Here is a 14,370-nt window from a genome sequence, read left to right as displayed (position 1 = left end):
TGAGCTGTGTAGAAATCAGCAGGCCAGGCAGCATCTATGGAGAGGAATAAACAGTCCCCTGATGAGAGATCCTGATGAAGGATTATACCCCAAAACATCAATTGTTTAATATTGTCCTCCAGAGATGCTGCCTGAACTACTGAATTCCTCCAGCACTTTGTGTGTGTTCCTGAAGATTTCCAGCATCTGCAGAATCTCTTGTGATTGTGCTGTGTGGAAATATTTTCTCACAGTGCGTAATGAATTTCTGGAATTCCCTGTCTCAAAGAATTGCAGAAGCCAGACTTTTAAAATGCTTTTAAGGGAGAGATAAGTATTTGAAAATTTAAGGAATTGTGGTTATGGCACAGAAGAGGATTTGAGGTCAGCATCTGTCAGCCATGTTTGTATTGAATGGCGGGTCAGACTCTACTGACCTAGTGGCCTATTTTGTTATATTATTGTGCTTTTATTCTTAAACTTTAAGCACTGCTCCATAATCTTTCGACAGCATCCTTAAGTATCTTTCTCACACTTTTAAACTGAGCTATGTTCATCATTACTGAGGTCCTGAGGTTATTAAACTGGAGTGCAGACTCCCACACCATTGTTCAAGAGACAAGTGATTCAGTTCATACGACCATCTTCATAGCTCACAATTTAACTCAGCTCTGAGTTCAATGTGTTGTTCCAAGTGTATATCGACTGTGCACCTCGAGATGATCACAGCACCAGGCCAAGTTTGCTTTGAAATTTCAGAATGAATTTGAGTTGACCTTTAAATCTGACATAACCTTTAAATCTGACATACATCGGTAATTTGTCTATTCTGAGGACTCTAACACATTATGCTTACCCCAGATTCCCTGTAGTTATCATGTGTTCTTTCAGTCCAGGAATTTTCACAGAATGTTTACTCCACAAGTCGATAGGCATTGGCATGATGTTATTCCCTTATATCAGGTTCAAGGTAAAAAGCAAGATTTTAAAAGGTTGTTGGTTGGTTCTGTCCTCATGATTCAATCTTATATTCCAGGCTGACTGCTACTCCACCTTTTACGTTCTTTTGTACATCAAAGTTGAAAATTGTAGCTCTATCTAGAAGACTTTTAAAGTAGATACCTGACACAATTTCATCAGTTCTTGCCTCCAGCAGATGGATTTTCCAGTCTTATCAAAACTAATTCACTGTACGAGATGCCATCTTTCTGATTAAACTATGGCCCTGTCAACTTGTGACATTTGGTGTGAAAGATCCTGTGGTAACTTCTTAAAGAGGAGTTGAAAGTCCAAGCCAATATTTATCACTTGATTAATATTATTGAAACATACTGTACATATAACCCCCTGAGAATATTCAGTGTTCAAATCAGCTGTCAAGCTTCCCATTGCTACCGCCATGACTACACTTCAAAAACCTTTCATTGGCTATAAAGTGCTTTAGAACCCTCTGTAGTAATGAGTGTCACAACCATTTCTTCCTTTGTTCATTCACCTTTGAATCGCAACCTCTGATTCAGCACCCCCCCCCCCCGCCCCCCGGAGACTGGTACCTCATAAATATTACTCTTTTCCTTTGGGTTTTTGAATCTAGCTATGGGACAAATGACAGTCTTCGCTGTTTACCACGACTGACAGTAAGGATAATCAAGTGGTCATGTTGTGTTTATAGCATTGAGCAAATTAATGAGACTATCTGATCAGATAATTGGCAAAGTCTAACAAGTGGAAGATTGAATAGAACACAAGTTGAAGGCAGGATAAGATGATGTGGAAAAGCAGGAACAACAGACAGGTACACAAAGAACCCTCATATGTGTAAATTTAACTGTTGAAATATCACCAACTAGAGAAGGAATTTTGAGTAAATAATTAATAGGTGTTGAGAGCCGAGCTTCTACAAGCGGACAATTCTCGTGAACAAAGAAAAATAATCCTGTCAGATGTGAGATTCACAAAGGAATACTTGGTTTCTGAGCAAAGTGTGATGAATATACAATTCCTTCGGATTCTCCTTTGACCCAGAAGACTGCATTAAATAGGGTCAAATTCGGATAATGATTAGTGAATTCTACATTGTCTGAGTTTCACCCACTGCAGCTTAAACAGAATAATGACAGATCCCTTGGGTTCAAACAGACTCTTGTTGATTTTACACAAAGTTGCTGCAGTCACCAGGGAGATGCACTAAAAAAAATCAGTGTGTGTGGTTTGTTTGATTTGGAGAAAAGATATCTGACTATTAACAGTGCAAAACAAATTAGATACAATAGATACTAGAATTAATTAATTTAAAGGATTAAGCAGCATTTATACTCATCTTCATTTAGGAGTAACATAAGTTGAAGTTGAAGTTCATTGTCATGATAATACATTGCTAGGGTATAGATGCCACAAAAATTGGCTTTTTGCAGCAGCAGTACAGTGCATTCCAAACATTGCAATCATAAATTACATTAATTTAAGAATAGCATGAATAATACATAACTTACTACAAAATAAACAAGAATAGATATAATGACACGAGTGCAAGCGGAAACGAAATATAGTCTGAGATAGAATTAGGGGTTCTCAGGTTGGCTCAAAAAGCTGATAGCGGTGAGGATGAAGCTATTATTGGACCTTAAGTTGTGGGTCTTCACAGTCTTGTAGTTCCTGCCTGATAGCACCAATGAGAAGAGGACACCTCTGATCCAGCTGAACTATCTCGCTTGTATGTGCCTCCTCATCTCCACCTGTGACTCTGCCAACAACAGTTGCCTCGTCAGCAAATTTGCAATTGACATTGCAGCTATGTTTAGTCAAACATTCGTAGGAATAGAGAGAGTATAGCATGGGGCTAAGCACACAGCCCCAAGGAGCTCGTGTTGATGGCCTGAGCTTTCTGATCCGTACTGATTGATCCAATTGCACAGAGAGTTACAGAGGCCCAGGTCTTGAAGCTTGGTGATAAAGTTGAATGCCAAGCTGTTGTCAATGACCTGACCAGATGGTTGTCTAGGTGGTCCAGAGCAGAATGGAGAACTGAAGTGATCATGTTTTCTATAGCCATATTGTGGCAATAGGCGAAATGAATGTAAAGGGTTTCTTTTTTTTTATGTCACCGCATAGTCTAATCAAAATGGCTTCTTTGTTATGTTATAATTGAAAGGGCTTCTTTGTTATGTTAACTGCTGAGAAAGTCCTCCTGCTAGCAGTTTGTTTGGATCACGTTACTGATAAGTGATGTTACGAACCAATTGGGATAGTTGTTATGCTTTTGAGTGTGTCTGTAAGATATTGTATGTGCGGGGTTTTGGGCAGACGGCGGGAGGGAGAGACAGAGGATGGACCAGGTGCTGTGAGTCTGCTAACGGGGTTGGACCCCAAGCAGGAGTCCGATTTCCAGGGTGATAAGAGGAGACGGATTTGTGTGGAGCATCTGGTCGACCACTGTTGTTGGTCCCAGGTGGCTGGTCGAGGTGGTCCAAGGGGTTGCAGGGTGAAGAAGAAGGGTCCTGAGCTCCAACTTTTTGTGCACGAAGAGATTGGACTTTGATAAGTGTGGCGCCTTTTATTTTCCTTTTATATTTTATTCTCTATTAATTATATAGTTCCAGTAATATCTATAAACTGTAAATCATTTAATCGTATCTGGTGTATTGTCTGTTATTTGGGCAGGGTGGGGTACATCACACTGCATCCGCACAAACTGATTACCCAGTTTGGCGGGGCCGAGGGCTGTTTCCCTAGACGACAGCGAGCTGAGTGATCCTGAGGCTGACTAGGGGGGCTACATGAAACATGTCTAAGATCTTACAGAGACAGGAGTTGGTTTGAGCCATAACCAACCTCTCAAAGTACTTCAGTATGATGAAAGTAAGCACTACCAGATGGTAGACATTGCGGCAGGTCATAAGGATTCACAATGATTCAATTGAAACTGTTACTGTATTTAGAAATCTACTGGTGAACTTTTGAATCTTCTTTTTTTCTTGTCATTTCAAAGTTCAAAGTAAATATATTATCTAAGTGCATATAAGTGTCAGGGGTACACAGTTTTCAGCAATGATAAGCATCTAATCAAAAATGTCCACTGCAAGTTGAAAGCACCTACTCACCAGTATTTTGTCTCAACTCCAGGTCTGGCTGGATGTAATGATTAACATTGATAGTCATACAATGTTTTCACACCATGAGATTTTAAGGAAATTGAAGATGCAGAAGTAATGCACTTCTCAACTGTAAAACTTTTGGGTTGAAGGCAATTTGGATGTGAAAGAGGCCCATGAATACATGTAAGCAGATCCATAGATAAATACTTTCCAGAAAAATGGAAAAAAAATCCATGTGTCTGCATGAAATGCTGAATGTCTTCCAGCATCTCCTGTTTTATTTCAAACTTACAGAATCTCAATTATGATTTAATGTGATGTTCATTCCCCTCCAGTAATGACCACCTTGTAAAGCCCTGCTTCTCTCTACAGTTAGAATTCCATTTCTCTCTTTCAGCATGTCCACCCTCAATGGTATCAGTCACACCTGCTTCCATGGCCACATCTCTATCCTTAGCAAAGGCTGTCTAGCCAGGGAAGTATTTCCAGAATGTTATTTTTTATGTTGTATGCTTGCAATATCTTTAAATCTACATGGTTCCACTTGCACACTTTTTTGATGAGTCCAGCTGGTGTATTTTTTTGAATAGTTAAGGAATCATCAGAGTCAAATGATAGGATTACATTTCGGTTACAGCATCTTTTCATAAGCTGTTCAATTAAATTAGATAGCTGTGAACTTGAAGTATCCTGTATTATGTTGAAAAGTGTAGAGGAAAGCCATTCATCTCTGCCATATCCAACTGTATCTTTCCATTAAACGCAAAAAGCCAAAGGAGCAACATCTTGCACCCTGTGTAGAGTGTAGAGGTTAAGGGTAGAAAGACTCCATGATGGTTGGGCACCATCTGACAACATCTGCCCCTAGCCAAAGGTAACTGATGAGACCACCCCAGTGTATGATGCAAGCGACATCTGGTTCGCCAGTGGCTTCCAGAAGAGGCTGGATGGCAACCGAGAAAGGTCAGCAATGCTGGAAAGACAGCTGACCTCCCGGAAATACTGGCACGGGCACACAAGGCTAGCAACCTTGTGTGCAGCACTCACGAGAGAGCACCGTACAAGCTACAGATGAGCTACGTATGCAATACCCCCAGAGTCTCCCGAGAGTGGTTTAGAATGAGAGACTCAATAGGATGGACATAACGGCAATAGCCAGAAAAACAATAACGAGAAGGTTCAAGCAAACACTGATCGGGGAGGCATTCATTGTAAAGTGCCATTGTGGCAATACTTGCAAAAACATCAAAGGCCTCTAGGTACACCAAATCAGGTCCAGCTGCGGATCGAAGGCAAACATCTCTTCGCAGCTGAGCTGCCCCAGTTGCCAAAGAAAGGACCCAGGGAGTGACCCCTCTGACACACTAATCCGTTCATCAAGGAAAGAGAGGATCAGATGGTCTAAATCATCAGACAATATATCTCAGAAGCAATTCGATGATGACCTGGATTGCATCTTGGAACGACCTGTCTACAGGGTAAAAAAAAATTCCTCACAACCATTGTGTTTAATTTTGCTAAAGTGCAATACAGCCCAATGAAGAAAAACAGGAATCTTAAACGATCATGGCAACCAAACAGGAGGGAAAAGGAGATCTGCCACCTGAGAAGCGAAATAAAGATCCCGAACAACCAATTCAAGAACAATTCATCTGATTAAAAAAAAAGGTGTCAAAGATCTAACTGGCAAACCGTGGGAGCAGTTGTGCGAGCTCAGGAGGGTGGAGCACTGCGAAAGCAAAGAAGGGAAAAAGAGAGAAGGCGAGTGCAGTTTGTTAAAAACCCATTCAAGTTCAACAGGGCTCTTCTCAGCCAGCAAAAATCTGGCATCCTAACCATCTCAAGCAGCATTCCCTGTAGGAATCAGGGACTAGAATTCAATCCAAAAGTCCCCCAACCAACGATCTGAACAAGTGAGCTGAATGTGGCAGATGTCACGTGGCAAGATGTTGGGATATCATCAAGAGAGCAAAGTCATTTGCCACCTCAGGTCCAAGTGGTATACCCTACAAGGTATAGAAGAAATGCCCAAAACTCCTCCAGAGTTTGTGGAAGATAATCAGGAAGTTTGGGCCAAACGCTCTATCCCACCAAGCTGGAAATTGGCCAAAGACTGCTTTGTTCCCAAAGAAGAAGATTTCTCTACATTACCCACTTAAGGGCAATCTCCCTCCTTACCTTCAAGTGCAAGGTATTCTCGGTGCTTGAGAGAAGGCTGACCTCTTACTTAATGGAGAACTACTATATCAGCACATTCATCCAGAAAGGTGGCATCCCAGGTTTTTCTGGGTGCCTAGAACACACCTGAATAATCAGCCAATTGATCCGTGAAGCCAGACAGAAGAAAGGCAACCTAACAGTTGCCTGGTTAGACCTAGCCAATGCCTATGGATCAATTCCACATGTTCTTATCCAGGTTGGCCTGGACCACTACCATATCCTGCCAGTAACGAGAGACATGATCATCAGCTACCTGGGAGAATTCAAGCTACACTTCATTTCAGCCCACTTTACAACCATGTGGCAAGACCTCCAAAAAGGGATTCCAACCGGCTGTACCATCTCCCCCATCTCGTTTGTTATACTTATACTTTATTGTCGCCAAACAATTGCCACTAGAACGTACAATCATCACAGCAATATTTGATTCTGCACTTCACATTCCCTGGATTACAAATATTAAATATTAAAAATATTTAAAATAGTTTAAGTTAGTAAATATTAAAAATTTAAATTATAAATCATTCAAGTCTTCAAGTACAGAGAGAAATCAGTCCATCCATGGAGGACAACACAGTAAAACATCTTGGAAAGTGGTTTAATGTAGCAATGCCGGACAGAGCTAACATCACCAACTCTGTAAAGCAGATTGAAGATCGACAAAACCGGACTCCCTGCTAAATTTAAGACAGGGTTGCACCAACACGGTCCTCTACCAAGGCTGCTCTGGCTTTTCACGATATACGCATTCCCCATGACCGCTGTAGAAGGCATTGAGAGGAAAGTCAACAAGCACCAGCAGAGGTGGATAGGGATCCTCCACAAGTTTTCCTTCAGTGGGTCTCAACATAATATCAGGTCAGCTACAGCTCCCATTGTCATCGCTCATGGAGGAATTCAAGGAGGCAAAGTGTAGAATCCAATCACAAACAAGAGAAAATCTGCCTGAAATGTTGACTGAACTCTTTCACATAAAAAGGGAGGGGAGGAGAAGATGGCGACATGATGCAGCGCGCACGGCCGCTCCGAATGATATCGTATTTGTTAAATAGAGGCCGTGCACAATCCTGATTTGATGGAGACAGATGTGAAGAAGCACGGAGGAACATCTGGAGAAACTTCTGAAATGCCTGCTTCGCTGTCGCTGCTACTGTGCAATCGAGAATCTCCAGAGGGGAAGGTCTCAAATCCTCAGCTTTGCCTATTGCCTGTTGCCAGGGCTGGGGTCGAAGCGCTCAGCAGAGATGGTGCTCGGTGCTCGGTGTCGGAGGGCTGGTCGGGGGCTCGAAGTTTTCGGATGGACTCAGAGTCGGACTGTGGTCGGGTGCTTCCAGGGTGCTGCATCGGCAAGTTTGCGGCGCTGGAAGCTCATGGCAGGGAGAGTTTCTCCCTTCAACCGTCTGCGTGAGATGATGGGACTTTCGAGAAACTTTCAGACTTTTTTTTACCGCGCCCATGGTCTGTTCTTCATCAAGTTACGGTATTGTTTTGCACTGTTGTAACTATATGTTATAATTATGTTGTTTTTGTCAGTTTTTTTAGTCTTAGTTTGTCTTGTGTTTTCTGTGATATCATTCTGGAGGGAAAATATTTTATCATTTCATAATGCATGCATTACTAAATGACAGTAAAAGAGAACTGCGTGTCCTCATAATCTAAAAAAAATGTTGCCTGGCCTGCTGAGTTCCTCCAGAATTTTGTCTGTGAGGTAAAGTGTAGAGTTGTGTTAACAGTGAGGGACTCCAACAGCAATCTAATAAATCAAGTATGAGTCACAACAGATCATGCCGAAAGTGGGCCACCAGCTCGGCCATTTACCAGGCAGTCAGCTCCCTTGCTGACATACTGGAGGTGGAAGAGGTGTATAAAGAGACCAGCGGATAGAGAGACAAACAGGAAAGTCATTTTCATCAAGGAGAAGGCCATGCCAATCACAGACATCCCACCCTGCAAAAATTCATTTCAGGGAGGTAGCACCATCAATTTGCGGGAGACTTCCGGGAGAGGTGGGATGTCTGCAATAGAGTAGCTCCTTAGCAGCTAGCCAGCTAGTTTAAATAACGTTAGCTATGCTAATGAATGAATGACACCTGTTAAACTCACCTCAACATGTCTTTTACAGTCTTAACCCACCATGGGCAATAGAAAAGTCACTGTTGCAAACAGTGCAGCGAGCAACACTGTCATTATTTTGACCCCTATTAGGCAGGGGTACACTTTAGTGTAGTCTGGGGTGACGTACATTTTATATTTTCTTTTTTTGGAACACTCTGCCACTCTGACTTTTTTTGGAACTCTCTCGCTCTTGCTCTCACTCTCTCTCGCTCGTGGTCACTCTCACTCACGCTCGCTTTCTTGCTCTTGCTCTCTCTCTCTCACTCTCTCGTGCTTGCTTTCTCGCTCTCACTCACTCTGTTGCTCTCTCTCTCTCTCGCGCTTGTTTTCTCGCTCTCACTCTCTCTCGCACTCGCGCTCTGTCGCTTGTGGTCGCTCTCACTTGCGCTCGCTTTCTTGCTCTCTCTCTCTCTCACGTGCTTGCTTTCTCTCTCTCTCTCTCTCGCTCCCTCGCGCTTGCTGTCTCGCTCTCACTCTCTCTCTCTCTCGCGCTCTCTCGTGGTCACTCTCACTCGCGTTCGCTTTCTCGCTCTTGCTCTCTCTCTCGCTCTCTCTCTCTCTCTCGCTCCCTCGCGCTTGCTTTCTCGCTCTCACTCACTCTGTTGCTCTCTCTCTCTCTCACGCTTGTTTTCTCACTCTCACTCTCTCTTGCACTCGCGCTCTGTCGCTTGTGGTCGCTCTCACTCGCGCTCGCTTTCTTGCTCTCTCTCTCTCGCGTGCTTGCTTTCTCGCTCTCACTCTCTCGCTCTCTCTCTCTCTTGCGCTTGCTTTCTCGCTCTCTCTCTCTTGCGCTTGCTGTCTCGCTCTCGCGCTCTCTCGTGGTCACTCTCACTGGTGTTCGCTTTCTTGCTCTCTCTCTCTCTCTCTCTCTCACTCTCTCGCTCCCTCGCGCTTGCTGTCTCGCTCTCACTCTCTCTCTCGCACTCTCTCGTGGTCACTCTCACTCGCTCTCTCTCTCTCTCTCTCTCGCTCCCTCGCGCTTGCTGTCTCGCTCTCACTCTCTCTCTCGCGCTCTCTCGTGGTCACTCTCACTCGCTCTCTCTCTCTCGCTCCCTCGCGCTTGCTTTCTCGCTCTCACTCACTCTGTTGCTCTCTCTCTCTCTCACGCTTGTTTTCTCACTCTCACTCTCTCTTGCACTCGCGCTCTGTCGCTTGTGGTCGCTCTCACTCGCGCTCGCTTTCTTGCTCTCTCTCTCTCGCGTGCTTGCTTTCTCGCTCTCACTCTCTCTCTCTCTCTCTCTCTCGCGCTCTCTCTCTCGTGGTCGCTCTCACTCGCGCTCGCTTTCTCATTCTTGCGCTCGCTCTCTCGTGCGCTGTCTCACGCTCACTCTCAAAAAAAATCAACTTCCAGGACATTGTATATAATTTGTGGGCATCAGGGAGCCACTATTAATTTGCAGGAGACTCCGGGACCTTCCGAAAGAGGCGGGATGTCTGCAATCATATCAAAGGGGCTTAAATCCAATCTGCTGCAAACTGCTAAAACATGGGAGATGAGGCTCGATGTGGGGAGGAAGCTGCAGTTCCCAGAGGTGCTGCAAACCATACTGTGACCAGACATCACACTGTGGTCCTCCAGAGATTAAAAAAAATCATCCTGGTGGAACTCACAGTAACATGGGAAGAAAGATGCAAGGAGACTCACGAAATGAAGGCCCTGAAGTACCAGTCCTTAGTTCTGGAGTGCAGGGTCAAAGGATGGCCGTTGTGGCCATTCCCTGTAGAGATCGGCTGTAGAAGGTTCCTGGAAAGGTCAGCATGGAGTTTTCTCCCTGTGCTGGGCCTTGATGAAAAGGGCAATAGCCAAGCAGCTCGCAAAATGGGGGAAAAAGCAGAAAGGGCCTCTTGCTGGAAATGGAGTAGGCGAGAGGATTTGAGTTGGAAGTCAGGAGCAGATGGCCAGTAACTTGGCCACCACTGCTGACCCGCCAGCTGGAGAGTGTAGTGGTTAAGGGTAGAAACACTCACAGATGGTTGGGTACCACCTGATGACATCTGCCCCTGACCAAAGGCTACAGTTACCTCATCGGGTACTTCACAAAGATTGCATCCTTGTGTATGATGCAAGCTCTCAAAGACTCCCACTGTTTTCAAATGGAGAACAAAAATTTGCAACCTTTATGTGGCTTATTGTCATTGGTTCTAATGGCTTTCTATCGTTTTTTGAGAATATATTTCTCAGATAAATATATAGTACCCATAGAAAGTATTCACCCCCCAGAAAGTTTTTATGTTTTCTTGTTATACAATATTGAATCACAGTGGATTTAATTCGTTTTTTTGACCCTGATCAACAGAAAAAGAGTCTTTCATGTCAAAGCGAAAACAAATCTCTGCAAAGTGATCTAAATTAATTACGAATATAAAACACAAAATAATTGATTGCATAAGCATTCATCTCTTCAAGTCAGTATTTAGCAGATGCACCTTTGGCAGCAATTACAGCCTTGAGTCTATGTGGATAGGTCTCTTTCAGCTTTGCACATCTGGACACTGAAATTTTTCTCCATTCTTCTTTACAAAACTGCTCAAGCCTTGTCAGATTGAATGGGGATTGTGAGTGAACAGCCTGCTTCAAGTCCAGCCACAAATTCTCAGTTGGATTGAGGTCTGGAGTCTGACTTGGTGACCTCAGGACATTAACTTTGTTTTTTTAAAGCCATTCCTGTGTAGCTTTAGTTTTATGCTTGGAGTCATTGTCTTGCAGGAAAAGATTTTTTTTAGATTAGATTAGATTATGAGGACACTTAGTCCTCGTTTATTGTAATTTAGAAATGCATTAATGCGTTAAGAAATGATACAATGTTCCTCCAGAGTGATATCACAATAAAACAGGACAAACCAAAGACTGACATTGACAAGACCACATAATTGTAACATAGTAGATCAGTAGAGCTACTAGGACTTGATGTTTCAATCCCTATGGAAAGTTGGCACTCTCGATATTGGCAGTGGGCTTGGAGTGGTGACAAAGAGGGAGGGTAGGTACATCATCAGGGTCATCAGGTGGACACCCTCCTTCTTTGACATTTCGTTGATAAGCCCACGACGTCTCCAGAGGGCTCAACGGTGCTACCTGGTGTCCCAGATACACCCCCCCCTCAATTCCATACACTCCTGTCTTCATCTTGCAGCCCAGTTGTTGTCTTTTAATCCAAGTCCAATTGCTGCTTTCTTCTGCTGCATTTGATAAGGACTTGATTGCTTGTTGGAGGGAGTGACCCCTCACCCCCATCTTCCTCAATAGACTGGTCATAGATGTAGCAACAAATCCCCTGCATCCCACTTCTACAGGGAAAATCTTGGTCTTCCAGCCATTCTGAGCAGCTTCAGTTGCCAGTTCAGAGTACTTGGTCTTCTTCCTCTAATTAAGCTTCTTCGACACCATCTTCCCATGGTACTGTCAATTCCACAACATGTGCCAGCTTGGCTGTTGTGGACCACAGGATCATGTCTGGCTGGAGTGTTGTAGCCGCAATATCTGGGGGAAACACAAGCTTTTTTTCCAAGTCCACGTCCATCTTCCAATCCCCAGCAACCTGCAGAATGCTTATATCTTTTGATGTTGTATGGTGCTCTGGAGGTTGGCCTGCTGGTACAAATCGTGTAATGTGGACATTTCCTGCCGATGTTTGTGGGAGAGCATTTGTGGTGATTCGCCTCTGTTCCAAGATTGATGCCAGCTGTCTGAGAACTTGGTTATGCTGCCAAGTGTACCGCCCCAGGGTGAGGCTCGTGGTGCATCCTGTTAAAATGTACCTTAGTGATTCAGGTGCTTGACAAAGAGAGCAAGTGGGGTCTTCTCCCCACCACTGGTTCAGGTTCTGGGGTGTGGGTAGGAGGTCATAAGTGGCTCTGATGACAAAACTTAGCCGAGATCCCTCCATCTCCCAGATGTCACGCCAGCTAAGTTTTCTCTTTTCCAGGCTCTCCCAATTAGTCCAGTGGCCCTGCTTGGTCATTGAGACGGCCCTGGCGTGTCGCTCTGCCTCCTCCTGTCTTATAGTTACAGCAGTGCAAAGCAATACCATAATTTGATAAAGAGCAGACCATGGGCATGGTAGAAAAAAGTCTCAAAGTTCCGATCGACTCCCGATAGTCCCCAATAGCAGGTGGCAGAAGGAGAAACTCTCTCTGCCATAAACCTCCAGACGCCGACAACTGTTGATGCATTGGAAGCACCCGACCACAGCCGACTCTGAAAACATCCGAAAACTTCGAGCCCCCGACTAGCCCTCTGACACGGAGCACCGAGCACCATCTCTACCGAGCGCTTCGACCCCATCCCGGCTGCCAAGGAACAAGCAAAGCCAAGGACTCGGGGCCTTCCCCTCCGGAGATTCTGGATCACACAGTAGCAGTGGCAGCGGAACAGGCATTTCAGAGGTTTCTCCAGATGTTCCTCCGTGCTCTCACGTCTACCTCCATCAAATCAGGATTGTGCACGGCACCCTACTTGACAGATTACAGATATCATTCACCGGAGTGGCCACTGCAAGCTGCGTCGCGCCACCATCTTCTCCTCCCCTTTCATTTAAATCTTCTCCTAAGTCACAGTTCTGTTGCAGATTGCATCAGTTTTTCCACCAGGATTTCCCTGAACTTTGATGCATTCATATTACCTTCTACCTTCACAAGCTTTTCAGGAACTGCTGCAGTGAAGCATCCCCACAGCATAATGCAGCCGCCACCATACTTTACAATAGAGATAGTGTGTTTTTGCTGATGTGTGGTGTTTGGATTATGCCAAATATAACATTTCGTCTGATGCCCAAAAAGTTCAATTTTGGTTTCATCAGACTATAGGACCTTCTTCCAGCTGACTTCAGGGTCTCCCACATGCCTTCTGGCAAACTCTAGCCGAAATTTCATGTGAGTTTTTTTCAACAGTGGTTTTCTCTTTGCCACTCTCCCATAGAGCAGCGACTGGTGAAGTGCCCAGGCAACAGTCGTTGTCTGCACAGTCTCACCCATCTCAGCCACTGAAGCTTGTAACTCCTCCAGAGTTGTGATAAGCCTCTTGCTGGCCTCCCTCACTAGTCCCCTTCTTTCACAGTCATTCAGTTTTTGAGGATGGCTTTCTCTAGGCAGATTTACAGCTGTACCATATTCTTTCCATTTCTTAATGATAGACTTAACTGTATTCCAAGAGATATTCAGTGACTTGGAAATTTTTTTGTATCCATCTCCTGACATGTCCTTTTCAATAACTCTTTTGCGGAGTTGCTAGGAATGTTCTTTTATCTTCGTAGTGTAGTTTTTGCCAGGATACTGACTCACCATTTGAACTTTCCAGATACAGCAGTTGAACTTTCCAGATACAGGTGTATTTTTACTACAATCAACTGAAACACCTTCACTGAACGTGGTGATCTCCATTTAACTAATTTTATGTCTTCTAAAACCAATTGGCTGCACCAATGATGATTTGGTGTGTCATATGAAAGTGTGGTGAAAACTTCAGGGGGGGAGTTGAATATTTTTTATAGGACTCGTATATATGACAAACTTTGAATTAAACAGTCTCTATGATGTGCTGCATAGAAAAATAACTGTTGATAATGTAGGATTTCTCAGCACTTCAGTCAACAGCTTTTACTAGGAACAAAATTGACATCCACCCCGGAGAGATTTGAATAGAGTTTTTTTTAAGAGAAGATTTTTTTGTTCTCTCCTCTTCAAGCAATGCTTCATCCTTTCATAGGAATTACTTTGTACCATCATAATTCCAGAATAAATGTTTTCATGCTATTCCATGCTAATACTGTTAAATTCTTGCTCATGGATAGATCTCACTAATATAAAGAAATGGAGCTAGATGGAACATAATTACTCAGGAAAACACTGAAGGACTTTGGTAATTTGTCATATCAATTTGAGTATCTCACCCACATGGTTCTGAAATGACAGGCACAAGGTCCTTCACCTTTATGTCACGTAATTGTGGATCAGATGACTAACA

Source organism: Mobula hypostoma, chromosome 17 (genome assembly GCF_963921235.1).
Source record: "Mobula hypostoma chromosome 17, sMobHyp1.1, whole genome shotgun sequence".
NCBI classification, from domain to species: domain Eukaryota; kingdom Metazoa; phylum Chordata; class Chondrichthyes; order Myliobatiformes; family Myliobatidae; genus Mobula; species Mobula hypostoma.
Note: the sequence above shows the minus strand (reverse complement) of the source record.